Source organism: Aquarana catesbeiana, linkage group LG01 (assembly GCF_042186555.1).
Source record: "Aquarana catesbeiana isolate 2022-GZ linkage group LG01, ASM4218655v1, whole genome shotgun sequence".
Taxonomy (NCBI): domain Eukaryota; kingdom Metazoa; phylum Chordata; class Amphibia; order Anura; family Ranidae; genus Aquarana; species Aquarana catesbeiana.
In genome coordinates, this window is record NC_133324.1 from 985,521,854 (window position 1) to 985,543,286 (window position 21,433).

Here is a 21,433-nt window from a genome sequence, read left to right on the forward strand (position 1 = left end):
ACACCCCGGGCCCCTGAGATATTACCCTCTCTTTAACATGTTTAAATGCTAAGAATAACTGCAGTTCATCCTAGGCTCCCCGTATACCCTCATGGAATGCAAGAATGTCCTGCTAAGTGAGGCCATTAAGAGCCCATCGACTCAGTAGTGCTGTGTTACCCTAGGTATTCCTAGATCCCTCGCCTTTCCTCCTGCCCTTCCCATATCCCCTAACCAACACCCTCCTTTCCTTTCCCTCCCCTATCTTCTCCCCCTTCCACTCCCCCGTGTCAATCTCTTATTTATTTCATTTATTTTATCTTATTTTATGTCTCCCCTTATTTAACTTATCTTTGTGATATACAATTGTATCTCCTCGAATGGTTGATAGGTACTGAACTTTATTGATATTTAGTTGGAATATGCTGATAGGACAGAAGTATCCGATGGCTGAACTAATGTTAATGATAATGTTTATATGTCTTATACTTGGGTTAATATTTGCTTAACTGCTACTCTGTTCAGACAGCTCCCCACTACATCCCTCTGCACAATCTCATAGGCTCATTTACTCCCACTCCCCGGTTCGCAGAGACCCTGTGGTCTTCGTCCCTCCTTTCGTCCCCTCACAGTGGTCCTCCTGGACTTTTGCTGACACCCCCAGCACTTCCCTCTATAGGTGAAGTAGCCTGCCTACTCTCACCTCTGGTATCCTTCCACTTCATCTTCCAGTCCCCCCTTTGCTATCCCCCACTGTACTATCTACTCCTTCACCTATGCTGATCCTTATCCCTTTCCCCCAATACTTCTACTAAATCCCTATATACTCCTTCCTTCTCCCTTTCCCCACTGCCCCTAATACCAATCACCTCCTTCTCGTGTGGCTCCATTCCCGAGTAATTACCCCTCCTCTCAAACTCAGGCTCACCCTCTTCTCGGAAATCCAGTAACCTCCATCTAGATACCACATCTGCACATTATCATGCATAATAACACACTCGCCTCACCCTCTCTGACCCTGAAGTGTTTATCACTAAATACAAAAGGCCTCAATCTCCCCGAAAAAAGTTCCCAAGTTATGTCCTCTTTTACGAAACACAAGGCCCACTTCATTTACCTACAAGAAACACTTTTCTTGTGGACTACATACCCAAACTATCCAACCACATGTACCACTCTGCCTTCCACTCCACAAACCTGGATTCCAAAACTAAAGTGGTTTCTATTCTAGTATCCAAACATGCTGACTTTCAACTCTCTGACTCTCTTATTGACCCCGGGGGTAGGTTTATTTTTCTAAAGGGCACATACGCCTCAAAACCAATAACACTGGCCAACACATACTGCCCAAACGAACATCATGTCATTTTCTTTAGAAAAACCTGCAAACTCCTTTCGTCCTTTCAGAAGGGAATGGTACTACTCGGAGGAGATTTCAATGTCCCCTTGTACCTGGTCCTGGACTTCTCGTCGGGCACTTCTAACTTACGTATAAAGCCCTCCGCCAGGTTAAACTCGAACTCCAGAAACTCGCCTTACACGATGCTTGGCGTACTCTGTCCCCCTCAGTCAAAGACTACACCTTTTTCTCGGCCCCTCATCAGAAATACTCCAGGATCGACTACTTCTTCCTCTCTCAATCAGACCTATCATACCTACAACAATCCACAATAGAACCCATGTTTCTCTCCGACCATCAGCCTATCAAAATCACTCTATCCTTCCCTAAAACTTGCAATAAAACAAAAACCTGGCATCTGAATCCCTCTCTATTAAGGGACCCTGCGACTATTGACCACCTACGCACACATATTCGTTACATAAATGTGTGATCCGAGGCAAATTACTAGCCTTAGCAGCAAGAACCAAAAAAGAATCCCAAATGAAGATAAATGCTTTAACCAAGACTATCAAGTCACTAGAACTAACTCATAAACTGACACAAGCACGTTCTACCCACCAGGATTTAATACATGCACGTTCCTTACTTCTGGAAGAATTAGGAAAACTTGCAAGGCGGCGATACATTCTTGGCCAGAGGATCTTCTATGAGCATGGCAATAAGTGTGGACGCCTACTTGCCCGCTCGGTCCAAGCGTCCAAACTCTCCTCTACAATTCATCATATCTGTGATGCTCGGGGAACACCTCTGGCCAAGAATGAAGACATTGCGAGTGAATTTGAGAAGTTCTACTCAAAGCTTTATAACCTGCACCCCAGTCACACAAACCGGGCTCCCGCTGAAATGCGCATTAATAGCATCAGCGAATTTCTATCACAATATAGCCCAAAACCATTTACTCCCCAACAGGTCCAGGAGATGGAGGGTCCTCTTACGGTAGAGGAACTTGAGACAGCCATTAAGCAAATGAAGCCGGTAAGAGCCCAGGTCCGGACGGATTTACCCTCCATTACTATAACTCGTTCTCTGAAGTTCTCTCTCCTAAGCTCCTCTCTACTTTTGATGCCCTAGCAGATCCCCTTATATCCCCGGGTAGAATGCTGTCAACACATATATCCATTATCCCTAAGGAAGGGAAAGACCCTACCCAGGTAGCTAGCTATAGACCAATTTCCCTCCTAAATGTGGACATCAAGCTCTATGCGAAAATTTTGGCCAACAGGTTGCTTCCCCTATTGCCTGGCATTATCTCCACAGATCAAGTAGGATTTACCACGGTAGGGAAGCCAGGGACAATACCAGACGTACCCTCAACATTCATCACTGGTTGATCATGAGCTTCGAGTTTGAGTTGAACTCATGTTTGACTCGAACATCGGCTGTTCGCAAGTTCGCCGAACAGCGAACAATTTGGGGTGTTCGCTGCAAATTTGAAAGCCACGGAACACCCTTTAAAAGTCTATAGGAAAAATCAAAAGTGCTAATTTTAAAAGCTTATAATCATGGTATTGTCATAAAAAGTGTTTGGGGACATGGGTCCTGCCCCAGTGTACATGGATCAATGCAAAAAAAAGTTTTAAAATCGTCCGTTTTTTCGGGAGCAGTGATTTTAATAATGCTTAAAGTGAAACAATAAAAGTGTAATATCCCTTTAAATTTCGTACCTGGGGGGTGTCTATAGTATGCCTGTAAAGGGGCGCATGTTTCCTGTGTTTAGAACAGTCTGACAGCAAAATGACATTTCAAAGGAAAAAAAGTCATTTAAAACTACTTGCGGCTATTAATGAACTGTTGGTCCGACAATACACATAAAAGTTCATTTATAAAAACGGCAGGGGAACCCCGAACCAAAATTTTAAAAAAATGACATGGAGGGTCCCCCTAAATTCCATACCAGGCCCTTCAGGTCTGGTATGGATTTTAAGGGGAACTCTGTGCCAAAATTTAAAAAAAATGGCGTCGGGTCCCCCCAAAAACCAGATACCAGACCCTTATCCGAGCACGCAACCTGGCAGGCCGCAGGAAAAGAGTGGGGAGGAGAGAGCGGCCCCCCTCCTAAACCCTACCAGGCCACATGCCCTCAACATTGGGAGGGTGCTTTGGGGTCCCCCCCAAAGCACCTTGTCCCCATGTTGATGAGGACAAGAGCCTCATCCCCACAACCCTTGCCCGGTGGTTGTGGGGGTCTGCGGGCGGGGGGCTTGACCTGAAGGGTCTGGTATGGATTTTGAGGGGGACCCCCACGCCTTTTTTTTTTTTAATTTTGGCGCGGGGTTCCCCTTAATATCCATACCAGACCTGAAGGGCCTGGTATGGAATTTAGGGGGACCCTCCATGTCATTTTTTTTAAATTTTGGTTCGGGGTTCCCCTGTGGGGAAATCTCATGCCGTTTTTATCAATGAACTTTTATGTATATTGTCGGACCGGCATTTCATTAATAGCCGCGAGTAGTTTTAAATGACTTTTTTTCCTTTGAAATGTCGTTTTGCTGTCAGACTGTTCTAAACACGGGAAACATGTGTCCCTTTACAGGCATACTATAGACACCCCCCAGCTACGAAATTGAAAGGGATATTACACTTTTATGGTTTGACTTTAAGCATTATTAAAATCACTGCTCCCGAAAAAACGGCCATTTTTAAAACTTTTTTTTGCATTGATCCATGTCCCCTGGGGCAGGACCCGGGTCCCCAAACACTTTTTATGACAATAACTTACATATTAGCCTTTAAAATTTGCACTTTTGATTATTCATGTTCGTGTCCCATAGACTTTAACGGTGTTCGAATGCGTGTTCAAATGAATTTTTTGCCTGTTCGCATGTTCTGGTGCGAACCGAACAGGGGGGTGTTCGGCTCATCCCTGCTGGTTGACATCCTCAAAATCTCAAGGCTTTTTTCTTATCTTGGATGTGGAGAAGGTGTTCGACAGGGTGGCCTGGGACTACATGTGCAAAGTACTCGTGGCCCTGGGCCTTGAGTCGTGCATGCTGACGCATATATTGTCCCTATATTCCTGTCCCACTGCGGCCATAAGGGTCAATTGGCTGCCTGTCGAGCATCTTCTCCATTTCCAATGGCACACGCCAAGGCTGTCCCCTATCTCCCCTAATATTCGTGCTAACCCTCGAACTCTTCCTCAACAGGTTACGAAACAACCCCAACATACAGGGAGTTTATGTGAAAGGAAAGGAGTACAAAGTTGCCGCTTTCGCGGATGACATACCGTTCTCTTTGTCATCTCCCCGAACCTCCTTACCCAACCTTCTCAAAGATATTGACACCTTTGGTGTTACAATTTGTTTGGTACATGGCACTTTTTGGTATCTGTTTGCACTCATGATGTATATCTAAAGCATAAGTAGTTTCATACTTGCAGTTTTTGCTTATGCACTTAATATTTATTAGCTTTTTGCGATTATGTTTATTTAATTTATTTCACTATATTTAGTGTGGTATACGCTTCCACACACATTTTATGCACATTTTTTGTGTCATAATAGGGGCACATCTAGCATACTTTAGCGCATCATTACTTTTATTTTATTTATTTGTTATCTACTCGCAATACGAGACGTGTTTCATGCATGCAGCTGAGTAGGGCTTACATTTAGCACTGGGTTCAGTGTGGCTCGTAGGATTTTTTCTTTTATTTTGTTAGTCTACCTTGTTGTCACCTGATAAGCCGTCTCAGGATACACAACGTACATAACCGTGACTTGGAGCAAAATGAAAGTGAAAAAGAGATCCTCCACCTAACAATGCTCTGTTCCATACACATGTTTTGTTCCTGGTCAATTTATCCCAGGCTGTCCTACTAAATTGTATCCTGAGATTGTAAACCCAACATGATGCTAATGAAGTGACTTTACTGACTTTCTGTATCGTTATCTCTGTATACCCTGTCGTCACAAAATAAAATGGAAAAAAAAAAAAAGAGTAACTGTTAGGACTTACAGTGTTGTGGCACCACCACCACCAAAGGCCCAATTTTTCTGCCCTTGTTCAACAGGGACATGTAATTACAATTCTTGATCTAATATTTCACAGCAAGGCCCGTTCCTGCACCCACCAAGAATAACTGTGAGGGCTTCCAGTGTTGTGGCAACACCAACACCTAAAGCTGCAATTTCTGCATAGTATATAGGGCAGGCCCCTACTTTCAAACATCCAACTTACAAACGACTCCTACTTGCAAATGGAAGGAGACAACAGGAAGTGAGATGAAATCTACCCCTAGGAAGGGAAATTCTCTCCTGTAAGAGTTAATATGGAGAAAACGTGTCTCCTTTCCACTGATGCTTTATCACCAATCCTTGTTTCACAAAAAAACCCAAATTTTCTAAAAACATTTGTCATTGGGACAAAAAGTGAGGTGAAATCTTCTGAAGAGGAGGAAAGACAGCAAAACAAATGTCACAGGGGTGATAACCCTTCCCTATGTTTTCCAAAAAGCTTAAAATAGATTTTTTGGCTGGAGCTAAACATGTTAAAAATGTACCAGTTCAAAATTACAAACAGATTCTACTTAACAACAAACCTACAGTCCCTGTCTTGTTTGCACCGCCTGTATACTGCTGTTCAGAGTATATAGGGCCTGGGGGCCCCACGCCTTTCCTTATTTTAATTTGGGTGCGGGGTTCCCCTTAATATCCATACAAGACCCAAAGGGCCTGGTAATGGACTGGGGGGTACCCATGCCGTTTGTCTCACTGATTTTCATCCATATTGCCAGGACCCGACATTACATTAAAGCCGCAAGCAGTTTTAAATGACTTTTATTCCTTTAAAAATGTCATTTGGTGCAGGGACTGTTCTAAACACGGGAAACACACCCCACTTTACAGGCATACTATAGACACCCCCCAGGTACGATATTTAAAGGAATATTTCACTTTTTTTTCACTTTAAGCATCATTAAAATCACTGCTCCCAAAAAAATGGCCACTTTTAAAACTTTGTCCCCTGGGGCAGGACCCGGGTCCCCAAACCCTTTTTAGGACAATACCATGCAAATTAGCCTTTAAAATTAGCACTTTTGATTTTGACCGTTCGAGTCCCATGGACGTCAATGGAGTTCTAAAGTTTGCGGTCCGTTCACAGGTTCTGGTGCGAACCGAACCGGGGGGTGTTTGGCTCATCCCTACTCCTAAAGAAGGGGAAATCCCCACACCACAAGTAGGGGATGAGGAGGAAGAGGTTTATGAAGTGGGCAAAATTGTCACCACAACAGGTGAGTGTCTGAGACCACAGCTTCAGGTAATAGATGGATGCTGCATATTTATAATACATGGTGTGTTTTTTTCTTTTAGGTGATGTGGATGTTGTGGAAGAAGAATCTCATTTTACCAGTGAAAGTGCCCAGATCCTCCCCTGGGAGATAATGGGGTGCAATCATGATTTAGAAAATATAAAGGAAAACATCAATGATGTTCAACAAAAAATGCCATTGATGTTTTAGGCAGAATATAAAACACACAAAAATTGTACCGTTTTATTGTGAATTTTTGCTTTGAAAACAAATTTATTAAGTATTTTAAAAGCCAAATTTTGAAGATGCACACAGTGTGTCAACATGTGCTATCTGCCATCACGGGATATCAATGTATGCATTTTGGGGGTGCAACCCCTTTCTCGCAGCTCTAGTAGGTGAGAGGAGGTGGTTGCACCCCCAAAACACGTCCATTTATTCCCCATGATGGGAGATAGCACATGTTGACATTAGGCATGGGATCAGGAGGGAAATCCCCAGTTTGAATCCCAATTTGTGTGCATCTTGAAAATTTGGCTTTCACAGGTTTGACATCACCCCATCTGATGAAGACAATATCAACACATTTTGGACATACTAATGTCTGATATTGCCTTCACTTTATCAAAGTTGAACTTTGTAAGTTCCTGAGTTGTGTATGTTATGCTTTGAAACATGCCTGTTTAACCAAAAAAAGGATATTTACAATGTGAAAAAAAAAAAAAGTTATACACCAAAGATGTTGGTTTGTTCCAAAACCCTTTTCTAACACACATGTGAATGTGCTTTGAGTAAAATGTTTTCTACTCAACAATGTGTGGCTTCTTCTTTCAATGCTCAATAGCAATTTTTGTAGTAAGTTGGTTTTTACAGTGACAATGGGGGTTAGTTACTGAAGGCAAATCCACTTTGCACTACAAGTGCAGTTTCAGCGCAGTTTCAAGTGTACTATTGCGGTGCACTTGAAGTGCAAAGTGGAATTTCCTTTAGTAAATAACACCCACAGTGCTTTCTAATTTGCCACAATCACTCCACTTTCATGACTCCACAAAATTCATTCATGGTGCTGAAAATGATGAATATTTTTCTCAGTAATGCATTACATACATTAACAACAAAAGCAAGGTGTGTGTGTATGTATCAGACCCACAACATAATAATAGTTCGCTGAAGAAGAGATTGTCACCTCATGTATCAAATAAATTACATTTGCACTATTGAAGAAAAGGTCCAAAAAGAAATCCCATTGGAGAACCTAGGAGACAGCTAAAAGAAACCCAGGCAGTAAATCAAAGGAAATCTTCTTTCAATTTAAGTTCAAAAATTTAGGATAAAATGTTTTTTAAAGGGGTTGAAAAGAATTTTTTTTCTTTTTTTTAAAATAACAAACATGTTATACTTACCTCCACTGTGCAGCTTGTTTTGCACAGAGTGGCCCCGAACCTGGTCTTATGGGGTCCCTCGGCAGCTGTCTCAGCTCCTCCCCGCAAGAACTAACCATCTTCATGCGAGCTCTCTCGCATGGTGTTTAGTTCTTGCGGGCTCGCTCCCATAATATAGCCGGCGGCTATAGCCGCTCACTGTATCACTCAGCCCCGCCCCCAGGTGTGCCGCGTCATTAGATGTGATTGACAGCAGCTCAAACCAATGGCTGCGCTGCTTTCAATCCATCCACTCTAGCCAATCAACGGCCAGGCTGAGCGGCAAAGAGGACATCGGGGGCGAGCACAGCAGATTTAGGGGCTCAGGTAAGTAAAACAGGGGGGCTGGGGGGGGCGGTATTGTCGGATGTTTTTTCACCTTAATGCATAGGATGCATTAAGGTGAAAAAACGTGAACCTTTACAACCCCTTTAAACAGTTTCTGGCATATCAATGGCCCCCCTACCAGCAAAGTACTCAACATACTTCTGTCTTACTTTGCGGGCACTTTGGGGGGGCAAGCCAGGACGGCCAGCTTCAAGCGCCGTCAGGGTTTCTTGTTGAAGTCCGGCCTCAGGCCCAACTGAGGCCACATAGTTCATTGAATTTCTCTTTAAATAGTTGTGTAGAATGCAGCATGCAGAGATTATATGGTTAAGTTTATATTCCGCCATGTTGATTGGCGTAAGGAATAGGCGGAACCGGCTGGCCATTATCCCAAAAACGTTCTCCACCACTCTTCTGGCTCTGGCCAGAGGGTAGTTATAAACCCTCTGGTCCGGGGTGAGGGTCCTCATGGCTTCAAATCGGTCGGCTGGTCAGAGCGAACTAACAGAAAGCACTGAAAAACAAAGGCTGGAGCTGAAAATCAGATACGAGTGGACAAGAACGCACTGAAAATCAAATATGTAATAGAAATACGAACCCACAAGCACAAACTGAAGAGCAGTAACAATCGGAAAAGCAGGAGGCAGAAAAGCGTGAATCGCCTGTCCCCGAACTTCTACTAACACGAGATTAGCGGAAGGAGCCCAAAGGGTGGAACACTTGGTATTGAACTTCCTCTTTCTAGTGCCGTCATACGTGTTGTACGTCACCGCGTTCTTGACGTTTGCAAATTCCGACCAACTTTGTGTGACCGTGTGCATGCTAGACAAGTTTGAGCCAACATCCGTCGGAAAAAAAAACATGGATTTTGTTGTCGGAATGTGCGATCGTGTGTACGCGGCATATGAATGATGTGTCCAGGCAGGCTGCCTCATTCTGTGCATGCTGTCACTGGGTGCAGCGGCTGCAGGAGTGGGAACCTAAAAACAGGTGGAGCATGTAACATGTTTCCAAAGGTGAACTTATCCTTTAACACCTATTTATAGTGTAACTCCTGACATACTTTATTTGGGTGGAGTAGGAAAGGTTTTGTATTGCTGACTGTGTCCCTGCTGGGTGATTTCTCCCTCACGTTCTCTCCGGGTGACACCAAATTAGTCAGAGTCTGATATGGTGTCACAAGGACAGAAAGTAATGGGGAGAACACAGACACTTACCTTTCCCCACTCCATCCAATAAATAAGAAAGCCTTGGATGGAGTTGCACTCTAAGTTACAATTTTGCTACAGAATGATGGAAACAAAAAAATTATTTTAATAAAGAAGCTTCTTACCTGGGAGCTCCATTTCCACTGAAAATAAGAGAAGAGAAGACACAGAGTTAGGTTTGATCTTCCATTGATATAAAAGTTACATTATACAGAGTAATGAGGATGTACCATGTGACCTGAGCTCCAGCAACCAATCATATCTCAGCTCACTTTGGTCACATGAGAAAAGATATGATTTTTTGTCAATGGGCCCTTATGGTGTTCATACCTCTGATTTGTTGTATAATCTGAGAACCATCTATACAGATACTCCTCGTTTACGACTTACCTGTTTAACGACCGCTCGTAATTATGACTAGCTCCCCCGACCGGCGATCGCTCGGACTTACGACCAGTTCTCTCACTCTCCCAAACCCACACACAGGACGTCATGCCATCACTCTGCATCAGCCTCATTCCCACTCCCGGCCTGCTGTTTTACATGTATGTACTGTACTCTGTTCTCCTAAATGCCCCTTCCAGCGTTCTATATACTGTACTGTTTTATGTCTTTATGTATAGTACTGTACTGTAATGTAATGTGTGCTTATACTGTACAGGTATTGCCCACCCCATGTCAGCAAAAAGAAAAAGGGGTTTTACTTTCCTTTTCCCCCCTGCAAAGTAAAAGCATAATGGGCTAGTATGCATTGCATACTAGCCCATTATGTGCCATTTACCTGCAAACGAAGCCCGCGCTGTCCCCGCTGGTGGCCGCATCCGTCTTCACCCCTCTTCCTTCCGGGGCCACGGACTCCAGCTCTGTGACTGGCCTGAGTTGTGTGACGTCACTCCTGTGTATGCACGTGGGAGCCATCAGTCACGGCACTTGCAAGTGAAGAAATGGCACAGAGGGCCGTTTCTTCACAGCGCATGCGCCAATGACATCATCAGTGCAGTGTATAGGAAATACCTCCTAAACAGCACATGTTTAGAAGATATTTCCACTACCTATAGGTAAGCCTTATTCTAGTTTTACCTATAGTACCTATATATATTTACCTATATAAAAGTGGCAATGGGGGGTTTACAACCACTTTAAGTGCTGCAAGCCTACGACACCAAGAAAGCTCAAATTGGGTCATTTGTTGTAAATCCCTGCTCAATTTAGGGATTAGGGGCTTGAAGTTGGCAGCTGCTAGAGAAGAAAGAGAAGCAGTAAGGGTAATGTTGAAGTATGGGATCCCTTCCGAGCTCCAAGTGAAGAGGAATTGGTTCTGAAGCGTAGCTTTGGTTGAGGCTCGGACTCCTAGGTCTAAGATAAATGATTTGGTAGCATTCATTTTATAGTATGAAATTTGGCTAGATTGTGTAAAGGCTTGGAAAATATGTGGGGGGAGGACTCTGGATTTGTCACCAGGAGGATAATGTCATCTACAAAAAGATTTATCTTGTGGGCAGAGTTGTGGATGTATTTGGGTTGGAGCGGATCGATTCAGCTAAGGGCTCGATCATAAAATTAAAAATGGACAGGGATAAAGTCTAGTTCTGTTTGTTATATTAAAGGGTTTGGATAGTAGGCCATATGCATTCACTTGGGATGAGGGTGTGGAGTATAATGCCATAATTGCAGATAGGATGTTGCCTTGGAAACCAAATTTCTCTAGGACCTCGGTCATATAAAGCCAGTGTATCCTGTAAAGGGCACTGGAATAATTAGCAAATTTGTTCGCTATATCCTGCGGGTTCATGATTTGGGATTTGAGTGTAGGATGAATTAAATAGGGGATCATAGATTTAGCCTGAGCAATTTTCAATTAGTTGGCCAAATATTTCCCAGCCTTATTGGCATTAGTGTAGTGATTTAGTTTAGGGATCTAAGGTGTCGGTCATACTGATCCGCTAAATTAAGTCTAATGAGGGTAGATGAAGTGGTGTGGCAGGGAGAGGATTTGTTACTAGATTATAAAGTATGAATTTCTGAGAGAAAATAAGGCAGTTTAGAGTCTAGACCCTTGTTAGATACAGATTCCTCGGATGTAGGCCTTATGGGCATTCCATAAGGGTCAGATACTGAGTGTGCGTTGATGGAAAAAAAGTCCTGGAGATGCTGGGAGATTACCTTAGAGACACCATCATGTTGTAACAGCTTAACATTTCAGCACTACATGGGTGTCCTGGAGGGGGAATCCTGATCCTCTATAGAAATGAACATGGCCGCATGGTCCGACCAGGTAATGTTGTGGATAGAGGATGAGGAGATCCTCTGAAGGAGCCACTGGTTAGTAACAAATAGATCAATGCATGAGTATGAATGATGTCTGGAGGAGAAGAATGTGTAGTCTTGTTCGCTAGCATGTTGAAACCTCCAGACATCATACACCCCTTCCGAATGTCGCAGGAACACAGATCTCCCTGAGGAGGGGGAGCTTGTGTCCAGATGAGGATCGACTTTCAGATTGAAGTCCCTACACATCAGTAATTGACCATAGTTAATAGAAGAAATTAACTTGAAAAGCCTTCAGATGAAGCGCAGCTAATGAGAATTGGGTGCATACACAGATACGATGATGTACGGTTTGGAGTTCAAGTCACCAGTTAGTGTGAAAATATAGGAAATATAGGAACCATATCTTTTACTTATCCAGAGTTCCTCTTCAATATGAAATTGTATTTTTCACTTAATTTGTTTTTTTCTGTTTCTGAATTCTTTGGTATTGCAACACATGTGGTTGGCCAGCAGATGTTAAAATGTTCTGCCAATGATCTGACAACAATTCTCGGAAAAGATGTGACAGGAAAGATGTTGACGTAGAAAGTCCCTGTCCAAAAGTCAACTTAACTTTTTCCAAATAATTATTCTTTCTTTCTGTCAAAATAACTTGACAGTTGAAATTAGCCAGGTCAAAGTAACCCAGAAAACTCAGAACACTGGCCAAGAACTGTGTTGAAATATTTAATGAAATACGTACTTGTGATGTGTAACTTTGGGCTTGTGCCCGCCATAAGATTACTGTATAACCCTTCTCTATAAATATCTGAAATCATTTTGTAATCGGGACCACTCCTGACTCAGAAGGATGGTCCGCTGTACAGTGTATATTCTTAAGTAAACCTATATGAGACGAATGCAGCTCTATTGGCGTTGATGTCCTTTATTTCAAGGTTCAACTTTACATTTGGTGACCCCTGATGTTTCTTCTTGTTTGCATCTCCACCACCGGCTCTCCACCTTCTCCAGGACAGACAGCAGCAATGAGGCCTCAGGTGAGAAAACTTTTATTTTCTCATGATAAATACTGTCTTTTCTGTGCGGTGTGGAGGGGTCGGTTGGGGGAGTGCAGCCACAGAAGGTAACACGTTTCCTATTTTGATTTTGCCTGCATACTTGTCTCTGTATGGTTACTAAAGAATGTTAAAGGTACCTATTATAATTTAAAGCATGCTAAGGAATGATCATTTTAAGCGCTTGCCTTTTTCTCCTTGTCTCCAGAAATGACAATATATATATATATTTTATGAAGGGATGTATAAGTGCAGGTACCACAATTTCTGAATAGTGAGTAGAAATTGGTGGTGTGTTGAATTTTTTTTGTGTGTATAAACGTTTGTGGTCCTAAGGCAGATTGGTATTGCCTTCAGCGGATATCCACAAATGGGTGAATTTTGTTTTTTGAACGTTTGTGGTCCTAAGGCGGATAGGTATTGCCTTCAGCGGATATCCACAAATGGGTGAATGACCTGCTGTGTGTTCTCTGGAGTAGGGAGTCTAGATAGGGACTAGCCAATTACCACTCAGAAAGGAGACGTCCTTCTGAGAGTAGAACGAGCGAGATATCTCAACTTAGTACTGGGCTGCTGGTACACATACCATAATGTTAAACGGTGGAGCTCTCAGTCCCGGAGTTCCAAATTATTGTCATTTCTAAAGAGACTAATGAGAAATTGTGATAAATATGGGAAATTTGCTTGAAAAAAAATGTTTTACCTGTCATGAATACATTTGGGTTAACAAAAAAGGAAAAAAAAAGGTTATTGAAAATAGCAAAAGCAACAGGGCTAAGTATTGTTAAATTGCAACCAAGTGCTCCTATCATCAAAATGATGGTGAGTGGAGACCCAGATGCCCTGAAACATCATGTAAAATGGTGTAAACTAACAAGAAAGGAGTATAAAAAATACCCATCTAAATGGTGGCCGCCAGAAGGGTCTTTGGATACGCCTACAATTGATGCATTGTTTAATTTGTTTTTTTTAAGAAAAAAAGGTCTGATTGTGGGGGGATTGAATGTTTAGCAGCCTGGGAAGAGTTATCTAGGAAAAATGTAAAAAAACCACCCCCCTATAAAATGTGCTCAGAGAAAGCTGCTTTACATGTAGAAGATGAGAATAAAATACCCAATGCTTGGGTTTCCCCTTATGGCTCAATAAGAAGGGAATTATTAGGAGCATCTGCACCTATGGTATAGCAAGTGGAAACTACAGGAGGGTAGTAAGCTAATGGGGATACAGCAGACCACTCCAAGTATTATGACAGAAACTCCACAGTGTAGACTCATAGGTAAACTTGTTAATAAACAGTATACATTACCGTAGAGAACAATCATTCTATGATGTAGATAATACAATGACATTTGAAAAAGATGGGGAACTGTGGCAGTATACTCCAGCAAGAGCAGAAGCTTTAGCAAGATTTAATAAATTAGGTAAATTGGATACTAATTTTCCTCCAGTAGGGAGTTCTAGAGATCATGCCTTGCCTGTGTTAACTAGGCAACAGGTAAAACGGTTGGGATTACTACCCCAGCACACCCCAGAATATAGTCTAAGGACAAAAGAGTATTTTAAATCCAAATTAGAACCATTTGGACAAATCCCCTTGAGAGAGGTAGTTTTACCGGGGGAGGAAGATGACCAGGGTAATTACACCGCAAGATTAGGAAAAGTTTATGTCCCCTGGAAACTCAATGAGATTAGGGCAATTATTGTTGATCTACCCAACTTAGAGAGATGTCAAAAGAAGTGGTATAAAAAGTTGATGTGGATAGAGAAAACGCAACAAGCTACATATATGATATGTGGATCTTGATTGTGCAGTGTCAGAAAAGTATGTGTATGTATGGAATGTATTTGCAAGATATGCGAGCATTAATGGATGTTGTGCAAAAGAAAGGTGAGGATGTGTTAATAGTTAATAATCTGGAATAGGTTTAAAGATGCTATTCAAAAGCATACTGATTGGATTCCAGATGATGAGAGTGATATGAAGCGAGCAGAGCTGGTGAATGTATTGATGGATGAACTGTTGTCTGAAATTAGGGAAGAAATAAAGCTTCGTACGGTGGGATGGAGAAAGAAACCTGCCCCTGAATTAGGTGAGATTGCTCAAATAGCTTACGAAGTGTTGGAAAAAAAAAAAGGAAAGACAAGGTAGAAAAGAGAAAACAAAAATGATGAATATACAACTACCAGAAGTTAAGAAAAAAGTCCCAGAGCCTAAGGGGGTACCAATATCTGCAGTACAGGTAGCACCTAAGGGTGTACCAGCAGCATACCCCCCCCTATCCCACCTTCGGGAGTGATATATATCTCTAATTATGGGACGCCACGGCAAAGACGTGGAAATTGGAGACAAAATGAGGGACCGCGCATTTACCCTAGAATTCAGTCCCGATACCAACAAATCATCCTAAATACACTAAGGCTCCCAACCCTGCAGCCTCGTGCCCTCCCCGCTTGTTACAAGTGTGGATTGAGTGGGCATATAGCCAAGGACTGTAGGGAGCGCTAGGATAACCTGGGATGTGGTGACAATATAGATGACATATTTTATCAAGCTTTAAGTGTAATTGAAGTTGATTCTGTTGATGAGCCAATGGTTGAAATAAATGTAAACGGTATTGATTTGTGTGGACTCATAGACACAGGGGCTTCACGGTCTCTTTTAAATGTCTTTGATCCTAACTTACCACTTTCCAATGAAAGAGTTTCGTTGGTGGGAGTAAGTAATAATATAATTTCTGCAAGATTTACACAATCTGTACCGGTGACATTGGGAGAGCATTCAACAGAACATTAATTTCTATTGTCTCCACATTCCCCCTGTAATTTATTAGGAAGAGATCTACTTTCTAAAATGGGGGTAACAATTGCATTATCTTCGGGTAAAACTGTCATTGACATACCGCATAGGTTAAAAGAAGAAGCAACTGACTTGTTGTTCATGCCTTTATTAGTAGCTGATATGGAGGGAGGAATTCCAGAAAAGGCCAAATAAAAAATTAACCCTTCCATTTGGGTAACAGGAGCACACACTCCTGGTCTTATAAAAGTTGCTCTACCAGTACCTAGACTACCTCAATACCCCTTAGCTCCTGAATCAGTTGAAGGTATTAAACCAGTAATAGGGAAGTTACTACAGGAGGGTGTTCTTACTCCTTGTAGGAGTTCAACTAATACTCCTATTTATACAGTTCCCAAACCTATAAAAGCAGGAGAGGATACTTGCAACAATACCTCCTTCAGCAACTCACTTTACTGTAATTGACCTTGCCTCAGCCTTCTTTAGCGTTCCTGTTCATCCTGATGAGCAATGGTTGCTAGCCTTCACGTTTGAGAAAAAGCAACTTACCTGGACTAGATTGCCAATGGGATATCATGATTCCCCCAGTTGCTTTTCTCAGGCGCTCAAGGATAAATTAAATGAGTGGCATCCACCCATGAGATCAGTATTAATACAATATGTGGATGATCTTTTGCTAGCATCCTCTGATGAACAGACTTGTACTGAGGATTCTATCTCTTTAATGAATTTTTTTAGCCAGTATAGGACAAAGAGTAAATGCTGCAAAAGTACAATGGGTTAAATTAAAAGTACAATACCTGGGCCACTATGTCTCCCAAGGTATCAAACATTTGACAGATAAAAGGAAAAAGGTAATTGCAAAGCAACGAATGCCCAGTTGAGAGCATTCCTTGAAATAGTGGGATATTGTAGATAGTTTTTACCTCAATATTCTACAATTATAGGTCTTAGCTGTTCAAATTAGAAGGTAAAGATGAGCTAAGTCTAGCAGAATGAAGATGTATGTTAGAAATGCCCCAATAATGGGGGCTCAAGTTCAGCAGATAGTGGAGTGTGCTGATTTGATTATAATGAAAATTTCATTCCTTCCCTGAACTTGCTGTCTTGAATTTGGGACAAAATATAGAACCAATGATTGATGTGTCAGTTAATGGTTTGTCTATTCTGTGTTTAATAGATAAAGGCGATTCAAAGAGTTTGTTAAATATATGTGATGCCAATTTTTCCACTTCGAATCAGCAGGTAATTTTGGTCGGGGTAAATAATGATGTAATTACTGCCAAAGTTACTGAACCTCTATAAGCAAGAATGGGAGGTCAGTGTCATAAATGTTCTTTTATTTTATTGCCATAACTCCCCTGATTGTCTGCTAGACAGAGGTATAGTAATAAATATAGGAGTAACTATAGTTTTATCTACTGAAAGAATAGGAGTAAAACATACTTGAAGTAAAGGGAAACTTTCGATTTGCTCCATATGCCAGCAATTTATTAACCCCAAGCAAAAGGGGCTATTGTAAATATTTATAGTGACTCAGCCTTTGCTGTAGGCATAATGCATAGTTTTGCACAATTCTGTCAAGAGAGGGATTATCTGGCAGCAGCAGGAACCCCTATACAACATAAAGAGTTAATTGTTAAATTATTGGCAGCGGTCCAGCTGCTTCTTAAAGTTGCAGTAATTAAATGTAAAGCACATACCAGAGCAGATGATAGTATATCACTTGGAAATGCTTTGGCTGATAGGTATGCTAAAGATGCTATACATTCTTATGAGCCAACTACAGCACTTCCAATATTCCTGCTCACAGATCTTCAAGTGGATCTGAATATTTTATCAGCTCTACAGGCAAGCTCGCCTCATACGTCCTTTTGGAACACAAAGGGAGCTGTTTGTGGAGCAGATGGTATATGGAAATCAAAATATAGACTGGTTGCTCCTCCGATATTGTTTCCTTCTTTGTTTGCTTTGAGCCATGGGCCTTGCCATGTCTCAACAGGAGGGATGTGTCGGGTGGTAGCCCGAGATTGGTGGGCTCCAGGTTTTTCTGCATATGCTGCTAAAAAAGTTACTGAATGTTCTATATGTCAAATGCATAACATAGGAAAGTCAGTGCCCACTCCCATGAAGCATATTCCGCATACTGAGGAGCCATTTCAAATTGTGCAAATTGACTTCTCGGATATGCCCCCTTGTGGTCGATTTAAGTATTTTTGTATTTATCAATTTTTGAACTGGCCAGAGGCTTGGCCCACGTCCAAAAATTATGCCAGAACTGTGGTAAAATGTCGAGGGAATTGATCCCAAGGTTTGGTATAGGGTCAATAATTTCCTCAGATAGAGGTACACATTTTGATAATAAACTCATGGCAGAAGTAGTGAGTATTTTGGGTATGAAACAGCAATTGCATACTCCTTACAGACCTCAGGCTAGTGGCCTGGTGGAATGCAGCAATCAAACCCTGAAGAGGTATTTTGCCAAAATAACTGCTAATGGACAAAGCACATGGGTAGAAGCGTTACCTATAGCCTTGACAACCATTAGGACTATCCCTAAAAAGAAACATGGACTGTCACCTTTTGACATATTTTTTGGGCGACCGCCCAGGAGACTACATTTATCCCTTGTGCAGCCAGAGACAGTGACTTTAATGAATGGACATTGCAAATTGGCAAAATGTGTTTTCTGATACTTTTTCCAGAGCGAAAGCAGGACAACCTGTGGACACAAGTGAAGGAACTCATGGACTAAAGGCAGGAGATTGGGTGTATATCAAGAATCACACACCCCGAATTACTTTGTCTCCTAAGTGGAAAGGACCATTTCAGGTCATTCTTGTATCTCCTACTGCAGTGAAGCTGAAAGACTATAAGTATTGAGTGCATGGTTCACACTGTAAGAAGTCTTTGGTTCCAAAAGAGAATATAAGCCGGTCTGCTGCTGGCAAGAATTTTTCTGTACCTTTACCTTCCAGGTTTCCTCCACTGACTCGTGCGTGAGCAAGAAGACTGCAGAATGAATCTCCTAGGGCCTAAGATGAATGCGAAGCTCTGGAGTGTTATCCTCTACGGTGGAGTGATGGTATGGATTACAGTCATGGCATATGAATGGACATACAAGGAAGAAAAGGGTAAGATACAAGACACTTTTCTTTTTAATGCTACTGTAATGGAAGAAATGTCACAACTTGAACCGGTTTCAGATGCAAGATGCCAAGAAGCTGAATATCACTAACTGCTGGATATGCACACATGCACCTATTTCTCATAAGACTTTCTCCTCTTTGTTAGGAATACCTAGCACTTTAGCTAAAATGGAGGACAGTGTACACTTTGGTGAAGTCAGTAGAACAATGATTGACAGAGCTATTTCACTTCTACTATTCACAAATGCTCCATTGAGAAAACCGGCTGTCTGCATTAACTTTTACTTTGATAGAGTCATACCTGCTACTTGGTATATGGAGGATAATGACTTTCAAGAAACACAGCTCCACAAAATACCTATACACTTTCTTAAAAAAGACTTTGTGCACCTTGTTAAAAGGAACCTCACTGATCAGTCAGCTCCAGGAGAAGATGAAATCCCAGGAGGAAAAGAGGAAGAAGAAGACTCCGAGATTAATGAGAAAAATGACAATTCTCCTGATAGGCCTACATTTTATCCTAAGTCAGATGATAATTTTACAAATGTTGAATCACATGACAGAGAGATTAAACCATTGTTTTCTATTCTTTGGGTAAATAGATGTTGTATTAAAAAGGCTTTCAGTTTCATCATTGATTTGGCAGACCTGATGGATAACATTACTGCCTTGTATGATAGAAACTTTATAGCCCTTGCTATAGAATTAAAGATGATAAAAAAAGAGGTTTTGCAGCCCCGGCTGGTGCTGGATTATCTCACGGCCAGTCAAGGAGGAATATGCGCCATAGTGGGAACTACTTGTTGTAACTACATCGGAAATGATACTAAGACTGAAGATGCCATCATTTCGCATGTAGAAAAGGTACAACAAATGAAGGTTAAATTTCACAAAGAATATACCGAAACTACTTGGGTTGAAGGTAGTTGGGAAAGCTGGCTTTCCTGGCTCAATCCTCTCAACTGGTTTTCCGGTATTGTAGGATGGTTTTCTGGAATTTTACATGGTATTTTATACATTGTAGGAATTAGGTATAAATGTTATTTAAATGTTGTTTGAAAATAATCACACGTGCTGGTACTAATATTGGTTCTTCTGAGCCCTTAAGGTCTCGAGTCATAACTGCTCATGAGATGGTGATCCGTATACCTGAAGATCAACCTAAAGATACAGAAGAAACTTAAAAGGGATACCGAAAGAATTCTAAACACAGGAGGGGCTGTGAAGATATAGGAAATATAGGAACCATATCTTTTACTTATCCAGAGTTCCTCTTCAATATGAAATTGTATTTTTCACTTAATTAGTTTTTTTCTGTTTCTGAATTCTTTGGTATTGCAACACATGTGGTTGGCCAGCAGATGTTAAAATGTTCTCCCAATGATCTGACAACAATTCTCGGAGAAGATGAGATAAGGAAAGATGTTGACGTAGAAAGTCCCTGTCCAAAAGTCAACTTAACTTTTTCCAAATAATTATTCTTTCTTTCTGTCAAAATAACTTGACAGATAAAATTAGCCAGGTCAAAGTAACCCAGAAAACTCAGAACACTGGCCAAGAACTGTGTTGAAATATTTAATGAAATACGTACTTGTGATGTGTAACTTTGGGCTTGTGCCCGCCATAAGATTACTGTATAACCCTTCTCTATAAATATCTGAAATCATTTTGTAATCGGGACCACTCCTGACTCAGAAGGATGGTCCGCTGTACAGTGTATATTCTTAAGTAAACCTATATGAGACGAATGCAGCTCTATTGGCGTTGATGTCCTTTATTTCAAGGTTCAACTTTACATGATGCATCTACCCTCATCGTCCATAAGAGAGCTCTTAAGGTGGAAGGAGACTGACTTCTCAATGGCCAAGAGGACCCCTGATTTCTTCCCCTTGGTGTTAAGAGACATACATTTCAGCAGCATAATAAAAACAAAGCATAGTGGAGCCATATTCCAGGTTGTAGCAGACCTCAGGAGTTCAATGGGTAGAAACACAAGGGTCAAGACTGTATGATGGTGAGCCAAAGATGCACTGGAAAGCATGAAACTAATGAAGACTAGGAGCCATGGAACAACAAAGGGAATCAAAATTTAAAAACTGATCCATATCAGGGACAGTGCACGGAAGCAAAGGGACTGCATAATAACAGAAAACAGGGTAACCAATGTAGAAGGGTGGGCCAGATTGGTGTTGACAAGTTGAAAACTGCTCAGGAACCTCCAAAAGCATTATTTTTGGAAGACCACTTATGGGAGACTACTTGGCAATCCAGATGTAGGGTGCCAGGATGAGCCTGATGAGGGTCTGATGGCGTAGGATCAGGGAAGATGTTCCATTGATAAAGAGCCCGCAGACCTTCCTCCAGCGTATTGAGTCGGGTAGTGACCCCATTGTAGGTGACAGAGAGAGTCGCCGGATATTTCCACTTATGTGGGATCTAGTGAATACGTAAGACTTTAGTGATTGTCGCTAAAAAAAACTTAGTGGGAGGGATTAACAACAACAAAACCCAAGATTAACATAACAGAACAGGTGGCTGTCTGCTGATGCTGAGACTTAGTTGCTTTCTGCAGA

General features: G+C 41.7%; 1 long non-coding RNA gene across 2 annotated transcripts; it reads left to right on the forward strand.

The window, feature by feature from the left end:
* The first annotated feature begins 12,237 nt into the window (after positions 1 to 12,237).
* On the forward strand, positions 12,238 to 20,612 carry LOC141124034 (uncharacterized). Of its 2 annotated transcripts, none has more exons than XR_012240772.1 (2): positions 12,238 to 12,896; positions 18,744 to 20,612. It is a non-coding gene; the product is annotated as an uncharacterized lncRNA (long non-coding RNA). The 2 variants fall into 2 exon arrangements; XR_012240773.1 differs by lacking the exon at positions 12,238 to 12,896 and adding an exon at positions 14,835 to 16,956.
* Positions 20,613 to 21,433: the final 821 nt, after the last annotated feature.